The sequence below is a fragment of the Meleagris gallopavo genome, chromosome 10 (genome assembly GCF_000146605.3).
Source record: "Meleagris gallopavo isolate NT-WF06-2002-E0010 breed Aviagen turkey brand Nicholas breeding stock chromosome 10, Turkey_5.1, whole genome shotgun sequence".
Lineage (NCBI taxonomy): Eukaryota > Metazoa > Chordata > Aves > Galliformes > Phasianidae > Meleagris > Meleagris gallopavo.
Window position 1 is genome coordinate 14,353,114 of NC_015020.2, and position 19,761 is coordinate 14,372,874.

Consider the following 19,761-nt stretch of genomic DNA (forward strand, 5'->3'; position numbering starts at 1 on the left):
CTAGTTTATTTATTTCTGCAATAGCACACAGCTCTAACATGCCTGAACAGGAGCCTCGGAGGGGGACACTGAAGTCCAAGCCGGCTACCCCAGCTGTTGTTGATGAAGGGAACTACAGGTAGCAGAAGGAAGGAGACAGGGAGCAGCAGTGGCCTGCAAGGGAAGGACCATCTTCCTGCAGCTGCATTACGTCTTTGGAAAGTGTAGCTGTATTACATCTCACACAAATCCCTTTTGCAAGTCAAATCTGGTTTCCAGCATGTCACTAAGATGTGTTTCCCATGAAGTGATTAGATTGGCATTAAACTGTATAACGTTGGGGGTGGGTTTTTTTGTGTTTTTTGTTTGTTTGTTTGTTTGTTTTTAATCAACGGAACACTGCTTTAACTTTTCCAGTACCTTGATGAAGATTAACGTCAGCCTGTCTGGAATACAGCTAACCCTGTCACCCATCCTCCCCTTCTCTACTCTGGCACTGTTAATTTTAAGACCCTCTGTGTCAACAGTTATTAAAAGATTGTTGTCTGCAGGCCTACAAACTTTTCAGTACACTATTTTTACCAGCTGAGTTACTGAGCGCTGCTGATTTGCATGTCTATCCCTAGAATATCAAATCCTTATGATGGATTTAAAGAAACTCATCCTCTGTTAGAATGACACGATATGACATTCTGCACCTTCATGAATACAAAGAAGTATTAAAATATATTTATACTTTTTTTCGCATGATCTGTATCATTATCTTCATCTAGTGACTTGAATTACGTTTACTAATCCTAATGCTTAAAATGTAAAATAGAAGCAGAGTTAAATTCCTTACTTACTAATTTATAATGTTCATTGATTTTCATGTATCCATTGTCCCCTTCATTGTTGCATTTTGTTTTGAAAAGTCTAGATGTGCCCAGAAGCAAGAGGGCTGTTAGCCTAGTTGGTTGGCTTTTTTTTTTTTTTCCTTCTTTTCTTAAACCAGAATTTTGGCCATTGCAAGTACTCTCAGAGATCTCTGTTTTCCATTCACACTTGTCTTCCTACAATAACATTGACTAAATTCAACTTCATGACAGCTGTGCTCTTTTGAGGCATCAAATACACATTTCCTTGGGGTTACTTCTGTTTATCAATGCTGTACATAAGTAGGTTGGGAGTTACAACAAAAAAACAACAAGAATGCATAAAGGGAGGCAACTCTGTATGCTTGATGGTTAGCCACTTTAGATACCTACAAAAAGAAAATTGGGAAAAAAAAAAATCGGTATTTGTTTGTCCTGTTCTTTAACTGTAGGTAAGGCGTTCAGCAAGTCACCAATTTGATGAGTCAACCAAAGAGGACAACGCACACATTCAGGCCCTTTCTCACCAGCCTGAGCAGGTTAAGAGCTTATGCACACTACCACCATCTGCTGCTTTTCTGATGAACGATGCAAAAGGAACTGGCCTCAGTCCTATTGTCAGAGCAGCACCACCACAGAAACTACTGTGTGGCAGTCCCAGTGGAGAAGAAAGGCAACACAAAGCACACACATTCTGTATGTATATGAAATGTTCCTCATCTGCCCAAGGGAGAAGCATCCACCCTCTACCCGGATTTGCACATGCAGTGGATTAAACCTTAGTACAGAATCAATCCTTAGCCTCTAGGACCAAGTCTTTAATAGGGCAATAAAACTTAATATATTCAGCAAGGAAACCACAACATTTGGTTTTGTAATTGCCACTATAGCAGGAAAAACATTCAGAACCTTCCAGTCTCCAGCATAACTTGATTTAAATAAACATGATAACTATTCATATCCAATAAATCCTAGAGCATGGCAATAGTCTGTAGAGATAATTCTGCACTGCAGCACACATGGACTTCTCCACATAATCCAGAGCCCCACATGATATCTATAAGCACCTACTTATAAGCATTTAGTTAGAGCAGAAATTCATTATGATGTTTAACAATTGCCTACACTCAGTAGCCAAAAAGGAAATAACCTAGGTGCTGCTGCACAGACACCACAGCTTATTTTAAACAACCAAAAATGACAAAGGAAAAATTCACACAGTAGTTCAGCCTTTTATTCTTCCTATTAAAGCAGCAGAAGGAAAGGGAAGCTGAAGGAGGGGAAAAGAGACTGCAGCAGTACACTGATACGCAAACAGAGAGCCCTATCCATGCCTTCTGCAACAAATTACCCCAACATCAGGCAGCATCAGTAATCACACAGTTAATGATGGTTTTAAGAAGTCATAACAATGTTTCAAAGGTCTGTTGCAAAGACTGACTACATTCCTCTCATAATTTCTGCTTAAAGTTAGCTGAGCCAGAAGGAGTTGCCTGAATATTAAATTCAGATGAAAGAACAGAGTGCCTTTAAAATTTAAGTACTATTCTTGAGCAGTAATGCTTCCATGTCCACATAAACCTTCCCAAATCCTTACGAGCAGCCTTCCTGTGTAACATAATCCACTTTGAGGCTTTGTCTGCACAAAGCACTTTGGATTACTTCTTAAGAGACAAAAAGCATATAAATTAAAAAATGGATTGGCTAAACTGCTTCAGACCCTCTTCATGGGTTCTTGCTCAGAATCAGAGTAACTCTGTCAATTATTCTGCCTCGGATTGTAAAGCAATACATGTGAAATTCACACCTTGGGCTGACTTGAATAATCTCTCAATGGCATGTGAAGGCAAGCCCTTAACTCCAGAACCACACACTGGATTTACTGGGGAATAACCATTCAAAATACCTCCCCTGAGAGATGGGCCCAGACAACACAATGCACCATGTTGCTGGTTCAACACCAAACCAGCCTAAGAATTCAAGAAACCACACAGCCATAACAACAAGCTTGAATTCTGGTAAATAAGTACAAGACTCTGTATTTGCCAGGTTTGTTTTAGAGAAGGGATTTCCAGCAGGCGCATAGCCTTAGTTCTAGAAGCCTCTTATTCTGACACAGTTTTCCAAGATTTCTCCATTCCTTCCCTCCCCATCCCCACCCCTACCCTGCAAGCTGCATCCCTCAACTCCTTCCTCTCACGACCTACCCTGCTGAAAGCCCAGCCTGCCACTCAACAGCTGATGGGCTGTGAACAGCCTAGCACAGAATGCACTGTGACTTAAGGCCTTTATTCGGAGATTTTAAGCATCACCTGGAAGATGGCAGAAAGCAGAGCAAACAGGAACTCCAGGTTCAGAGCCAGCCAGCTCAACTTGGTGTGCTCCCTCCCACGCAGACAGGCACTTGCTGTTTTTCCTGGGGATACGTTTTCAGATCACAGCCACGACCTGCTGCAGATACAAATCAGCTTTGCTCATCCCACAGTTTTGTCACTGACAAAAAATAGCTCTGGAGGGAGAGGAGGTGGTTTTCAGCTGTTTTCTCCAGTCTTCTAGAGCTGTTTCTTCTGTCTTCTTCCAGCTTTTATACTTTGCAATAAGGGATAAGCCATTTTCTCACGTTGATGGCTTGATGCTAGAATAGCCATTTTCTTATTCTACAGAGCCGATACATCCTCACAGCTGCCTTTAAAACAAACACAACAGTAGTCACAACATTCCAGCAGCGTCCTCAACACTGCCATCGCTGGGCTTTTCGTGAAAGAAAACTTGGCATCTCCTTGTTTCTGTACCAAAGTTGGCATCAAGAGGCAGCCAGAGCCAAAAAAGAATGGTTTGGATAGATGCTTCTATTGCACACCACTGACACTCGGAGTTCATAAATACAGAACCGTGACATGTTCATCGACTGGATCAGAAATACACGGTTTTAAGGATGGCTGAAAAACATGTAATATATTATTCTTAAGTTTTCTTATAAACAGTAACCTCGTTCTTCCCAAAACATTGACCAACATTTGATCCTGTTACAAACAGCTGAGGCCTCCCCCACAGAGCATCTAGCTGCATCCCATTAAGGCCGTTCCTTTCTCCTTGCCTCTAGCATATTCCAAGCATGTAAACAACTCTGCTGTGCACATGAGCAAAGTCACAGCTAGCCAGCAAAAGCTGCAGCACTAAGGGCACCACAGGAACCAATCCAATCCTAATAACCAATTATTTTCATAGGGCACTGTATTTGTTAACTAGAAGCCAACTGCTATTAACACAAACGGTGAAAAATGATTCCATTAGAAAAGCCAAAGGAATATTTTAGAGTATTATTTTTTCCTGGATAAAGTCACAGGTTTTGTTACCCCCATCACCAGAACGTACAAAAGCTGTCAGGCTGAATGATCATCAAGAGAGGCTTCTCATCACTGTAACTCAACAATTGTGACAAGAATAGGAGAAAGACAAATGTTAGATAATGCAGACAGGCTTACTGTCTGGGATTTCTTGCTTCATGTGACTCCACATGACAAGTAACTTTCTCGGAGCTGGTCTTGAAAACTTACAGGAACCAACTATTTGCAGTTCATTAAAAACAAATAAACAAATTCTCACATATTTCCTATTCACGAGTGAAATAATTAGGAGATAAATTGTTATAAAAGTTACCAAAACGTAATGCAAAAGTATTGTCTCTGCAATTATTTTTGTAATATTAACTCTTGCTTTGCACTCTCTGGACTAATCATTCCAGGTAAGCTCTCTGGTGGGGCCCGCTTCCCAGGGGAGGTTTTGGCACCCATATCCATCCCTTTGCCATCTATTGCTCAAGCCACACATCTCTCCCCACAGGCAAGTTATGCAGGCAGGAGAAATCAAGGTCTGGAAGGGACACAAGTCATCTTGTATCCCCTATCTCATTTTTCCAGGGGTTCTGAGCTGATTCAACAGGAAAAACAAATGTAATTGCATCTATGACTGTTTAAGGCCTTCTCTGCATTAGGAGATTTCCAACAGCAGAGAAACAGCTCTGGAGCTGGGAACTGAGCACAACAGCACTGCTGGCCTCAGACACCAGCACCCAGAGCAGCACAGAGCACCTGGTGATGCTTTCTAGTGAGCAGTGCCCTCACACCATTAGCTGCCCCTTAAGTTCAAGCAGAGCCCAATGCTTCCTTGCTGTGCTCCTGTCCACATCACTTGACAAACGGGAGCAAATCAGCTCTGGGTCAGCACCCACCAGCTTCCTTTGGCTTACTTTACACGTTCAGAAATGTCAGGCTGTGAATTCCAGATCTCGCTTCTTCCTTCCACAATGTAAAAACAGCCCTGTCACACACACTTCTCCCTTCCCACCTCCTGTCAAATTTCCCTGACCGTTCTGTTGCCAGAGCAAGTTTTATCTTGGTGAAGCCAAGAAGTCACCCAGTGCTTCTCAGAACCCCAAAGAGCACACTGCTCCCCCGTCCTTCCTCTGAGATCCAGCAGGTGAACATCTGCTCAGCCCTGCACATGGCATCTACCCACAAAGGCGTTCAAGTTCTAGTTTCATAGATAAAATTGAGTATCATTCCCTGCAGCTAAGATCCCTTCATCTTCTCCACCTCCATTCCATTCAACACAACAACTCCTTTTTTACTTTGTATCAAGGCAAGCTGTTGTTTACCAAGACAAACAATTGCTCTTACCAAACTGGAGTTTAATTCCAATGCTGTGCTAGCAAAGCAGTCTTGCAACCTTTCCCTTTCCTTTTCACCCTACTCAAGGTATTGCTGTACAAAACATAAAGCACATAAAGAATTCACCTGGCATTGCAACTAAATCTTAACTTCTGACTAAGGTAAATAAAGTTCATGGTTAAAGCAGGCTGAAGTGCCTCTCATTCTGTAAGCCAGAAGATCTAGACAGCTCTTCACAGACTCAGTCCTTGAGAAGTTGCTGCACCCTGCGTATCTGACAAGATGCACTACCATAAATACCAACATCAGAAGGTTGTAGCTACGTTTCAGTGCCAAATATCAGACAGCCATCCCCCTCTTTAAAGGATTGAGGTCAGAAGACTAAGTTAGGACATAATTGAGGATTTAATAACAAGAGGAACTGTTGAACTGAATTTTACAAAGCATTTTAGGTGTAAATTATGAATGATAGCAACAACCCAAATTAAAATTATTACAGATTTTAATTCATTATTTGCATTTATAGATAAGTAAAAGTGAAAGAAAGTTGGAGAATGTTTCAGTTGTACACCATCAGCAAACAAATGTCTTCACCTATGTTCACTACGCACACAAGATATTCAATATTTTGTATCAAAAGTGCCCAGCACAGGACAATTAATAATTAAAAGAAAGACAAAACTCAGCTTACTGCCTCTTCTAGGATCAGTCACATGAGTACCTCAAATCAAAGTTTGCCTGGGGCAGAAGCACTCTGAGTACATCTGAAAAGATTTCAAAAGGATGCTGAAGCTTCTGTCCTTTGATGAATTGGTTTGGATTGACCCCTTGTCTTAGGCCCACTGCAGCTGAAAAAGTGAAGTCAAGATTACTTAAGCTAATTTAACTCAATTCATAGGGCCAGTTTCGAGTCATCCCGTCAGGGTGACTACAGCCTGCAAAGTTCCCCAGTTGCACCACTAAGCCAGCATACAGACTTAGGCTTTCCTGTTGGAGTCCAGCTCAACACAAACCTGACAAAACATACGTTTGGAGAGGAAAAGCAAATGAAACTGCATGCAAGAGCAGGTGAACACTGAAAAACAGGACTACGCTCATCCAGAAAACTAACCAGTGTGCCAGTGCCACCCAAAAAGGTTATGAAACAAGTAGAATAGGCCTTCATACTCACACTCAAAATAATGGGTGTCATATTGGCTCTTTCAAGATGTCGTAACCTCATAGAAACACTTAGAATGAATTTGACATTTATATCTTTATAAATAATGCATAAATAAAAGCAAAGAAAAAAACATCTGCAGTATAGGGAAGGCCATCAAAACAAACATGTCCACAGCACTCAAATGCTAAACTACATGTGAAAATCTTCTGAGTGGCTGAAATCTGGGACACAAAGGAAAGGTCTTTTTGCTTTTAAATTAATTATTAATCAATTCTTTCAGCCATCAAAGCTCTACAGTGATTCATCTATTTTCTTTACCAAAGTCTAAATTGTTAGGAGAAGATAGCAATTCCAGTGCTACATCACCCTTTTGAGAGCAATATTTAAATCTCTGTATGAGAAAGAATTTTAGGAGATTCATTTCTCTTTCCCATGGAAAGATCATGTCCTCATTGATCCTAAAAATAATACTTAAAAAAAAAAAGGAAAAGCAATACTTAGATTTTTTATATTGAGAGAAACAAGAGAAACAAGACTTGCCTCAGTTATTCACAGCAAAAGCAGTACACTCCTGGTGATGGCATGTGCTGAAAGCAATGAGAAAATTCACATCACCAGAAATCCTCAATAACATGCCATTAAATAATCCATTCTTTTACTCACACAGACAGTTCCAATTGTCTGTAAGGGAATTTAAGCTTTATGGAAACATGACTTGACAGGAGTCGCTTTTTATGTTTACAGAATTAAGAGCTTGATCCTACACTCCACATCCATCTAAACCTTTTTTCAGAGTTAGCAGCTCTATTTTGTAAACTCAGCTGTATGACTGGAGCTCAGTTGGAGACACCTATGTACTGAGCTCGCTCTTTTCCTACGCTAAAATTATATCAGAATGTTGCAACACATTTGCATATCTCCCCCACACACCGAGTTTCTTTGCCAGCAGTAACAAGAGAACAGCATCAAGTAGAAAACATACCAGACAGATAGGGAATGAGAGGGTGGAGTTTCCTGCAGGAACACCCAGACCGAAGTCCAGCCACTGCAGGAAGGTGCTGCCTTTCTACAGCCTGATGCCTTCCTATTGGCGTCCCACTTATCAGTGCCAGATGTGAAACTCCTCCCAGGAAATAAAAAGCTTCCTATAGTTTCTCCTCTCTCCACAGCCTCAAGGCTACTATCAGGAAAAGTGGTATCACTCCACCCTTTTTCCATCAGAATAGCTTCCATTTTTCCCTACTGCTGTAGCTACAGTGGAGTGGAAGGAACGGGAGTAAATAAGTAAATCTCTGTTGGGTTCTCTCCTCTCATCTCTCATGTATAGCTTCCCTGGGAATATCTCCACTGGCAACCCACACTGATGTTCTCAATTCCAATCATACAGAAGTAATGTGAAATTCACATGACACTCATCAGTTTCACAGCCACGCAAGTTCTGCAGTAATATCACTTAAAACAATTAGGCCTTCTTACTTTGCTCTAGCAAAGCTACATGAACAGTTCACCTACTGGGAGCTTGATTTACACAATTGTGCACAGCTATTTAAAGAAAAGCTCTTAGTTAAATAAAAAGATGACAGAGCTGAAGATTTCTGGCACCTTAACTTCTCCTAAGCTCCTAGTAAAAAAAAAAAAAAACAAAAAACAAGTGAATTGAACCAAGTAAAAGGAAGCAATAAAAAGTTACTACAAACCATAGGAAAATACCTGTACTACCTTAAATAAAGGGCATCATAAGAATAAGCTTCAGTGGTTTTGAGAGTCTGTGGACTCCAGCACCGTAACTCAAGGTGCGCTGCACACCAGAAATTGTAACTTGAATGCTCAAGTTGTACAGAGCGATGCCCCCCCCCATTCCTTTGATTTTTCCCAGTCCCACCCTCCCACAGTATCCCAGCACAGCAGCCCACATAAAATACATGTCAAACAAGTCACTTAGTCTGAAAGAGAAGAAGTCTCAACCATTGTGTAGGGAAAACCAAAAACAAACCCACAGAAGTAAGACTATAACAGTAACAAACTAATTACAATACCCCCCCCCCCCTCCAAATGATTAATAGTCATTTCTTAACCATCATGTTACACAGTTACAGGGAAAATACCCTTGGACACAACCTGACAAAGGCACATCTATAAAGAAACAAAACAACCAAATATTAGATTTGCTGGTATCAATCAGGCTGAGTACAAACCATGCAGACAGGATGAGGCTCTGTGCTAGGAAGCAGGCTTTCTGACACCAGCACACTTAGGGAAGATCTAAATGGCCGTGGACTGGAGAATGGAAAAAAGCAGAATCACACGAAAGAAAGGCGAACCCTGCTTACAAAACAGCAGTGAGTCAGCTCCTAAGGTCTAGGCTTTCACTGCTCTGAAAACAAGATACACACTGCTGGTGTAACTTCCAGTCATACAGAATGAAAACATGTCCATCTCCTACATACACTTTTACTTTGATAGGTAATACTCCAAAATAAAAACAAACAAATAAATAAATAATAATTAAAAAAAAATCATGAGACACCAGTAGCACTGTTTAACCCATTCAAACCTCAGAAAACACTTTCAAGAACTGCTAACTCACACAGCCTTTTAACCCTACTCACATCAGTCCATGTTCAGTGCACTCAATAAGCAAGAACCACACATATCCCAGGCCTCAGATCAATCAGAAACAACTTATCCTGGGGATACCTCCAACACAAAAAGGTCACTGAGTTATTCTTCAAGAGGATCTCTTTCTAAAACGCTTTGACCCTTTAGCCTGCCTGGTTCCATCATCTTTGATCAAACTATCCAGAAAACCAAGAATGCCCCAAGGCCTTTTGTGACATGCTGTGAAACTCAGCCATTTAATGTTAGAAATAACATCAAGCCACAGGGCTACTCAGAGCATTTACTTGGAAAGCACATCTTTGTTTTCATTCAAAAATTTAAGATAGTCAGGTTTTCCTAACCCACCTCCCCCTCCGTGAGTGCATTTTGTTGCATGCAGCTCTCTTGTTGACCAGATTATAACCTGTTGCTGGGGGCTTTCTAGTCTTTTGCTTTTTTTGTTGTTTTCAGATGTCATTAGTGACTGTGGCTTCTCTTGTTATTATTGAATACTTCTGAAAAATTAATATATACTCGAAAGAATTACTGCAATACTTGCAGAAAGCCACAGGTCAAATCAGGCAACTAAATCATATGACTGCTGACAATTATTAGGCCAAGGGACTGGCTGCTGAATATCATGCTGCCATGCAGTGTGTGGCTAACACCTTGTCCAGCCCTTCTAGAGGAACAGAAACCTTTAAACTGGCTTGTTCCAAAGAAAGGATTAAAGGTTGTTTCAGGTGGTGCTCTTGCACACCAAATCCCTCTGCCAGCTACTGCAGTTTATCATTGCTTAACACTTACAGGTCAGAGCCTCAACATGCAAGGCATAAAATATTTACCCACCACATGACAGCCCTTGCCTCATCATGTTCTTCTATTTCAAGTGTTTGTCTCTTCCTACTAAGACAGATATGTGAGCAACCCACACAAACAAGAGAAACTTGTGACTGTAGAAAAACCACCTTAATTCTGTTAGCTATGTATGTAAGTCTATCCAATATACAAGGAAAATAGAAGCAGTTCTTCCCCCCATGAGGATATTACTGTAAGGATTTAGCCAGATGTCTAAGAAAAGCAGGTTTGGGGCTTTTTTGTTTGGTACAACTTCAGTAATTACAACAAGGACACAAGTCACAACTGAAATTAGCTTTGCTAACTGCTTATGGATGAGAACACCGGTTCTCCCACCCCCCACAGTCTATACATGCTGTTTCAGTGGAAAAAACAGAACTTCTCTTCCAATACTGCCTTCTGATTGAACTCAGGTTCAGACAGAGCAGGAGTGCAAAAGCTAACAAAAAAATTAAATTACGAGAGTTGTAAGGAGAAAAACTACAGCCAGAATGCTAGAAACACATTTGCATATCTTAAATCAGCTGCATTAAAGAAGAATGAACACACTACAAATCTCCAATGATGCTTAACAAAATGATGGATTTCTTGGCAGCCTGATTATTTTATCAAGCTAACAGCCAGACATGCCAGGTTGTCTCACTCTGGGTACACATCCCAGGACAGCAGAATCCACAGCACCGAACCAATACACTACCCACGTTCCTGGCTCCACACTGCTGTCCCATCCTATACCTCTCCGCTCTACCACTCACACTCCTCTGTCCAGCTTCTGGGGAAGTGTTAAGGGCATGGGAAAGAGGTTGATGCCTTACTGATGAAAACAATTCTAACTATGCACAGAAAAGTTTTCTACAGCTTCTATTAAAACACAGAGCAAGAGTTACTTCATGAAATGCAAAGTTCAATGCATGAAAAGTTTGGAAACAGCAAAAGCCAGGTTTATTATGTTTAATCACTGCAGGCAGTAGAATGTTCTAACTGCCAACAAACTCTAGCATTTGAAATAATAAGTAAAACTAAGGAATGCATTATTTATTTAAATATAAAAGTTTTCTATAAGGAGCCCAGGAAAAGCTGTGAACAGAGTGACACAATATAATAGCTAAACCATGGCAGCACTGAAATAAAGCAGCTGGGAGAAAAGAAAAAAAGAAAAATGAGGGATAAAGAAACCCTCGGCCTTCAAGATCTGTGCAGGAAGAAGGCAGAAGGTGCTTCAGGAATGGAGCAGAAGCTCCCTGCAGCTCAAGAAAGGCCCACAGAGGAGCAGACTGTTCCCTGCAGCCCATGGGCACTGTGCAGAGCAGATCTCCATGTGCAGCCATGAAAGAGCCCACGGTGCAGTAGCGGGTGTGGACTGAAGGAGGTACAGCCCACAGAGAGCAGCCTCCTGTGGGGTCTTATGCTGGAGCAGCACGCTCCTGAAGGATGGGCTCTGTGGTACAGAGCCATGCTGGAGCAGTGCTCGGAGAGCTGCAGCCTGTGGGAAGCCCACACAAGATCAGTCTGGGAGGGACAGCATCCCATGGGAGGGACACCAGATAAAGCACAGGCAGAGAGTGACCAGGGACAAAGCATTAGGGGCTGACTGTAACTCTATTCCCCATTCCCCTGTGCCATTTGGAGGCAGGAGGTAGGAGAGGGTGGATGAGAGGAAGGTGCTTTTAGTTCCCACTGCTCTCATCTGTTATCAACATGTAATAAATTACATTAATCTCCCTTACGCTGAGTCTGCTGCCTGTGATAGCAACTGGTGAGCCATCTTCCCGTCCTTATCCCAACCCATGGGCCTTTTCTCACCGTGTTTCCTGTTGCCCTGAGGAGCAGAGTTGTGGAGCAACGTGCTGGAGCCGAGCTCTCTGTCTCCATGAGGCCACCACGTGCCCCACAGCCACACAGAGCAGCAGCCTCTCCTCCCGCCCAGGCCGCACTGCCTGCTGCCCTGCCTACCGCCCAGCGCCGTGGGCTCCAACAACCAGTGCGATTGGCTCTGACCCAGCACTAGCTGGCTGGAACTGGCTGCAACTGCACTGCCAGCACCTCACCGGCCATGGGCAACACCGACATCATTGCTGACATCAATGGCCAGATAACACAGGAGTAGGCAGATCGGTGAGAAAGCCAGCAAAGCCCCATCCCAGAGCCTGTGGTCACTTAGAAACACACAGCTCCTCAATACACATTTCTGCCCTGGGGGAGTCACAGTCAAAGCTACTGTGAGAGCACATTCTCTTTATTTTCAGAAGCAAGCAGTCACTGCCACCATCCCCTTCTGCTGCAGGCTCATAGCTCTGGCACACGGGGCACCAAGAACTCCCAGCACTGCTGACCCTGGCACTCAGTGTGCAGCTCAGTGCACGCTGACTCACATTACTTCTGAACGGGAAGCGTGGTATCAGTGCACTTACAGTTTGCTCACAGACTGAGTTGATGTGTACTAAGTAAATCCATTCGATTTACCTGCCTCCGGAGAGCTAATGTTCTGTTTTACACCACACAGAGGGACAACGCGTGCCCTGCTCGCTGGTGCTGCAGCAAGAAACAAAAGAAGAAAACAACCAAGAAAATCTTTGCCTTTCTGAGGTCCCCTTCATTCTACTTCCAGTGGCACTGCCACTTGCTGTGTGCATAAAGTAAAACAAATAGCTCATACAAACGAGCTGCTTTTAAAAGCACATCAGTGAAACGTGATTTAAAATAAATGAGCTGTGTTTGAAGATATCACTTTTCCCCTGGCACTTCATCAGTCTGCAGCTGCAGAAATTCCTCTTAAATTCAAAAGAGCTTAAAGCTTACGCTCTTGTGAAATGGGCTTCCACATGTCAGTTTATATATAATATACATTACACTCACACTTGATCCCAGTCACCAGACCAGAACACTTGCACAGTAAAGCCCCCAGCACACCAGTGTTTTGCTGATTTAGCTGTACCAGTCTAGAATCTCTCCTCTTTTGGTGAGGGGAAGGCTTCCCAACTCTGCCAGCAAATACCCTACTGCAGAAACTTTTCCAGTGGCTGCAAATCTTTTTCGGCATGCATAAACCACTCCTTTCCTCAAAGCCAGCTCAAGCAGCACCAGCCAAAAAGTCCCTTGTTGCCGTAGAGGCACCTCAGGAGGAAGTGGTGAAGCACAGTAAAGAAAGCATGTATGTGGGAGGGCTGAGGAGAAGGAGAGTATTGCAGCAGTATAGCTTCTGTCCACAGAAAAAGGGAGGAAACAGTCAATGTCATCACACCGGGTCTTTGCCAGTAGAAACCAAACTGCAAAGTCACAATCCTACCATAAGCAGTAACGGCAGCAAAGCTCTGCATGCAGGTCAGAATCAACAACTTTATTTTGACACAGGTGGCATTTCATCTCCTATGTGTACTTTTGTGTATAATAACCTTCACAAATAAACATACAGTCTCAAAACATACGTGGAAGCTATTCAATTTTTTTGACAAGCAAGTACTATCCCTATTCCACACACCCTCCAAGGGATGATTAAATGTTGGGTCAATTAATTGCTTCTCTACTGATAAGATATACGGATATATGATGCATACTAGCATTTCTTTGCTAAACCGTCTGTAAAAGCCTCTAATAGGTAAAACCATCCATATATTTTAAATCCAGGATTAAAGAGCCTCTCCACTCTTCCTAATGAGAATACTTATACCACAGTCTCATCTGGATGAGTAGTACTTAAAATTGAGTAGAGAACTAATGGTTAAGAAACAAACAAAAAAAAAAAAAACAGCACAAGTGTTAGGCAGATTAAGCACAGTCATAAAGACAGCCATCTCTGTGTTTACACTCAAATATAAATTTCTCCCCTGCCTTTTTTTTTTTTTCTCCTTTAAACACAGAGCTTCTATGGGTTATCCATCCAGCCTGCCACAACCCATCAATACAGAAACCAGGAAGGCTTGGCTGCAGAATTTAGGTCAGCTTGTCTGCGGAGTACATGAGGTCTTGCACATAGCTATACGTTTTCTAGTAATGCTTCAGTAATCCCTCTTCATCCTGCTTTGCAGCTATTTCCCCAGTCACTACCAGCTTTCCTCTATCTCCCTGACAAAGATGCTCCACAGGAGGGATGTTTGCAGGCAAATGAACCACTATCTCTTCCCTCTGAAGCAAGAAGCCGATTGTTGAATCAAATAAATGCTAATTCCTATTTCCCAAGACAAAATACTGAAGGCTTCCCCACAGCATGCTAGAAAAAGACTCCCCTTTTTTAACCATGCCAGGAAAGATATAATCAGACTGAGCTGGAAATCATCCCAAAAATACTAAGAATATTCTTCAAAATGGATCATCTAAACAAAATCCAACTTTTTTTATGTAGGATAAATAAATAAAAAGTAACATCAATCTATAACTGTAATAAATTCAGACAATATAAGGGACAGATGCTGATATTTCTGGAAAGTATCACTCAAGGTGAAAATCACTGTGCCTCTTCCCTTTTCCCTCCAAAAGAAAACTGTGGGCTACTGTCATCTCAACTATTGTGTGAACTGCACAAGTGGTAGTCCTGTTCCTGAATCTCTGATGTGCACAGAGAATATGCACAAGTCTTCTCCAAACACGGTCCAAAGAACAGGAATTCCACATCAACTGAAAAGTGCAGTTATGTAAGGAAAAAAAAACAGTACATTGAAACCTTGAACTTCTCTGACTGTCTTTATCAAAGATGAGCCTAACAAAGCCCTCTGGATGCCTGACAGTTTGAAAGATGTGCACACAAGAATAAATACCAGTTTCCTAGAACAGTTGAGGGAATCTCAGAAAGAAAAAAAAAGAAAAAAAAAACCAGTTAGCAAGCTGACAGTTGGTTTTGTCCTAAAACTCATCAGCCTCCTACCTTTCTGTACTGTACGACTTTGTGCTTCTTGAAAGCTGGCACTTAACAAAGAAAAATATCTGTCCTTCAAGACATGAAATCAGTCTTCAACATTCAAACACTCACTGAGAGCATTCCCAGCCAATTCTTTCCAACACACACAGAGCCTTGGTTACAGGTATTGGCAAGCACTGGGCTGCATCACACACTGAACATCTGAATCAAATGTCCCAGAAAGCATGAAGCTGCAACTGTTTATGTTCACCTTCAATCCAGAACGGAGCTTACAGTACACACCCAGGCACAGGGATGTTGTAGATGTCATTCCTGGGCCACGGTGTGACATTTGCAGCACTTCTAAGGAACAGAGCTCCGTATTTTATTTTTCTAAATTAAGGACTGTTCACAACCTCACTTCAGGTCAGCATTTGGCAGTCTGCCCCTCTCCCGGCCCCGTACCTGACCAGGCTGTGCTTTCCTCCTCCCTCTTCTGGCTGCAGCTGGGCCGAGCTGTGGCTCCAGAAGGCTCTGGTGACACCACGCCAGGCGCTGCTGGTCACTGGCTCATGTTGAGGAGTGCCACGGATGCTTCCTCTGCAAAAACAAACAGATGTGAATCAAAGCAGACAGGTAAGATACAGCTATGGGGGAGGCGTCACAGAAACACTGCTCTACGACACAGAAGTGGTGCATTAGTCATCCTCTTACCACAACCCCTGGCCTCTGGGGAAGGCTACATACACCCTCATATTAATAATTTCAGAAATATCCTAAATGACTTGCCTTCTGGTCCCCTCCAACTGCTCAGGCAGAGAGGAGTTCGTGGACAGAAAGCAGCAGTTCAGCAAAGCAAGCAGCCACGTGTCAGCACATTATTCATGAGTATTTATTTTCATTTGCTGTTTTTTAAGTATACTTCATTATAAATCAAGTATTTTACAGTAAATGCCTCCAATCAGCTAACATGGAGCAAGCTGCTAGGTGTGCCAATGTCACTTCACAGCCAGCGCCAAGCCGCTGCACTCCCAGTACAGCCCACCTTGCAGCCTGCAGGGAGCTGCTGTGCCAGGCCCTGCTGCACACGGGGACCTGCATAAGGAGATGGGAAGGTGCTGTCAAGAACACCAGGAAATTACAGGGCAGAAACTACAAGGGCTTTCCTTTCCCTCCATCAGAGGGGCTGGGGATTGCAAAGTGGCTATGTGGTCTCTTGGGAGAATGTGCTTTCTTTGCAGTACCAGAAACAGAGGCTTCAGAGTTTGTTTGTTGCTTTTAAATACATGGGAAAAAAAGCCCTGACTGAACACAAACATCTGCAGTGAGCAGTTTCAGGACAGACCTTTGGAGTGTACTTGAGCTCTGACAGAGAATGCTCTAACGGCCGTGGGGCCGTTCCCCTTGGCTGCTTCTGTAACCTCTCCTGCGAGGTCACAGATCCACAGCAGAAGGGTTTGCCATACCTCAGCCTCTCCTCTGCAGCCATGCCAAAGGCAACAATTTGCTCTTGAAAACAGAAGGCAAAGGTAGTTCCCGCTGCCAAAGCAAGAGCACTGCGTTTCTGGAAAACACATCAGTTTTTAAGGAGAGGTGTCAGCAGAGGCTAAGCACCAGAACCGCAACAGTGCAGCACGAATAGAAGGAAAGCCCTCACAGATGAGTTCTATTTCAATCCAAAAGCCTGCTGGGGTCCACCACCAGCCTCGTCCCCCTTCTAGGGCAGAAGAAACACACAAATTGGAACATATCTGGAGGAGAGGTGGAAGGAAACAAATCACAAGAAAAAAACACTCAAGAATAAGATTTTGGTTAAAGAAATAAAAACACTAATACTAAAATAGGAAATGCTGTATAAATTGCCAGCCATCACTTGGCATCATCCCTCCAGCCACCGGGCACCTCCAGCACAGCACATGCCACCACCACACACCATGTTCTATACGTTGCAGCTAATGTGCAGCTCCATTTGTGCAGTCACTCAATCAACCATTTTTTTCCACTAATAAGAGCACTACTTCTCTTGTGCTTAGTAGAGAAACAATCGCTGCTTGCACAGTGATAAAAGGAAATCAGATGACACATTTGCAGACCAAATTATTGTAAATTCTGTTTAAAAAAAAAAAAAAGTAGAGAGAAGTCACAGTATTTTGGGGAAAAAGTACAGATCTTGGGGAAAATAACTCAGTTAATAAAATAACTACAAATGAAGCAGTTTCACTCATTACGATGTTGAGTTTCACAACAACTGAGTAATTCTCAGTTCCACACTTCTTCCAGTGCCCAACCAGCAGGCAACATTTGACAGTTGCTTTGGTTAAAATGCCATCTTCCTCCCTTGTTGCTGCATGAGAAAGACAAACAACAAGCCGCCACACAGGAAAAATGTCACGCTACGACGAGTGAAGAAAACCCCCAAGCCAGTGCAAAAACCTACTCCAGAAGCATTGTCAAAAGCAGCATGTAACCCAACCAGATAAATACCAGATTCTGCTGCTATCTCCCAGCAAGGTTTCACAACCCACTCCAGCTGACAGAGGCCACCCCGCTGCTCCAGAGGCCCCCACCCGCTCCCCAGCTGTGCCTGGGTGAAGCACAAGGCCCAGGGCAGCAGGCAAGCAGTGGAGTGAGCAGCCTGCTGCAGCCAGGCCAGGAACCACCCTGCTTCTGCTCCCACCCCGCTTCTGCTCCCACCCCACAGATCACAGCCCACACCTGAGCTCTGCTGCAGTGTTTCCCATGTCACCTCTCCACCTCAGGGGCTCCCCACCATCCGCCCCTTCTTTTTCGTGCCTCTCCTGCTGCTTCCAGAGCCAGGAAGGCAACTAAGGCACAGCAAAACAAGGCCCACCGGGTGAGCAGGCAGGATGCTCTGGTGCTGCGGGCAGCCCACTCACTGACTCAGGCAGCAGGAGCGGGGGCTGCCAGTGGCAGCTCTAGTGTTACATCCTTTACTGCACAGCAGGCTAAGTACAAGACCTTACAAGCTCAATCGGCAAGCAGCTGTTGAGGAAGCCCCAAGATGGAGGAAGCAATGGAAGGAGAGGAAATGGAGGAGCAGCACTGTGTCTGTCCTTGCCCCACTGCCCACGCACTGCCTGCCAGCCTGCAGCTCTGGGCTGCCCTGCATACGGAGACTGCAGCTTCACAGCTCAGGTATGGTGGGAGTAAAGCTAGGTTCTTATCAGTCCAGCCTGTAAGACTTCAGGTACCATCATCTAAACATGCTGTAATGGATGCGTAAGTCTACACACAGGTCTATACTGCTTTGCAATACACTTCCGGACTAGTTTACTTAGCAGAAGTCGGCCACCCAGACAGGAGCAAGCAGCCTTGCTGCTGGAGAAGGCCTTACCCCTAGCACGAGCAGCACTCGGATGCCTTGCACATGCAGAGAGTTATGCACAGACTAATGCTTTAAGATTTTCTTTTACATTTACTCACACTTACCTCAATGATTCTGCCCTCTCCTAGCCTTTGCCACACTGTTGCTATTATCTTTTGCATTTCCAAATGGTGTTTCTATTTTCTCGTTCTCACGTATGCTTTACCATTCCTGTTTACCACAACACTGGCTCAGCAGTTCCTTTAAAAAATTCATTTTGGTTAAACCAACTGATGCTAATATGGACCTCATTAATTCACCTTTCAATCTAGGTACATCTTCAATCAAATCACACTAAAACCAAACAAATACAAAACATAACCATGACTTGCAACGACTGGAGTCTTGTCCAAACCACCACATTTTCCACATTCCCATTTTATCCTTACACCTGTGTCTCACCCTTGGCTTACTCTTGCTCCCAAGAGCCATTCCTCTCCACTGCCCTTATCAGACCCTCTGCTAACTGCTGCCCACTGGGGCACTCACACTGAGCACTCAGCCCTGCAGCCCTATGTATCTGCCTTCCACTGCTTCCTCATTCCACAGGCCAGTGCAGTTGTTGTCAGAGGGACAGGAGAGGTGGGGAGCAGAACTACTGAGTCTGTCTTCCCTTTCCCTCTACTAACACTGCCAATGAGTTAAGACAGAAGAAAAACCTCAAACGCATAAGAAGTTTCATGTTCCCTTTGTCAGTTCCTCTTTCAGGCTAAGGTAGCTCAAGCATTATTTCTTAACTTAATTAGACAGAAAGTAAGTTGGATGGCAGCCACCAAGAGGAACTCTATGTAGATTTGTGAGGTTGTATTTTTAAACACCACTCAGACTAAGCGTGAAGTCTGGTTCCTCTGTGCATCCTTGATTAAAGCAATTGCTAACGCATGCAGAAAGTGTCTGTGACCACAACAGAGCTTGAATGGACAGCACACTCATTACCTTTCCCACTTCGCACTCACATTTTCAGACAGTGATCATCTGATCCTGATTCCTGTCCTCCCTTTCCATGGCCTGTACACAGAATCCCACGTACAGATATGCAAGATGGACTTTTTAAAAAACCATTCATTGACATTTGCTTTGGTTTAGTGGGCAAATTTACACTGAACAACCAGAATGACAAAAACTGGATAATGTGTTCCTCTGTGCAAGACTGCAGAGATGACAAAATGTCTATTACATAATACTTCAGTATAAAATATTAATATGCACAGAAGAAGCTTTTGAACCAAAAAATTATTTTCAGTGACTAGCAAAGTACTGTTGCATAAGCTTGTTTTTTTTTTAATCATTGTATTTAACACAACCTATGCCTTTTGTTGACAAAAGATGCCAAAAATCAACTTTGTACGTAAACACATAAAGGTACACACAAGATCTCCTTGGCATGACCAGCGTCTCTTTTGACCTTGAAGTACTACAAGGTT

At 43.2% G+C, this 19,761-nt stretch overlaps 1 protein-coding gene across 1 annotated transcript in view; it reads right to left on the minus strand.

Moving 5' to 3' along the window:
• LRRC8D (leucine rich repeat containing 8 VRAC subunit D) overlaps positions 1-15,761 on the minus strand; it is a 35,906-nt gene extending 20,145 nt beyond the window's left edge. Inside the window, exon 1 of the mRNA XM_003208717.4 lies at positions 15,418-15,761. The gene's annotated coding sequence lies outside the window, so the exon portion shown is untranslated. The remainder of the gene's footprint in view (positions 1-15,417) is intronic.
• Between the last annotated feature and the right edge of the window lie 4,000 nt (positions 15,762-19,761).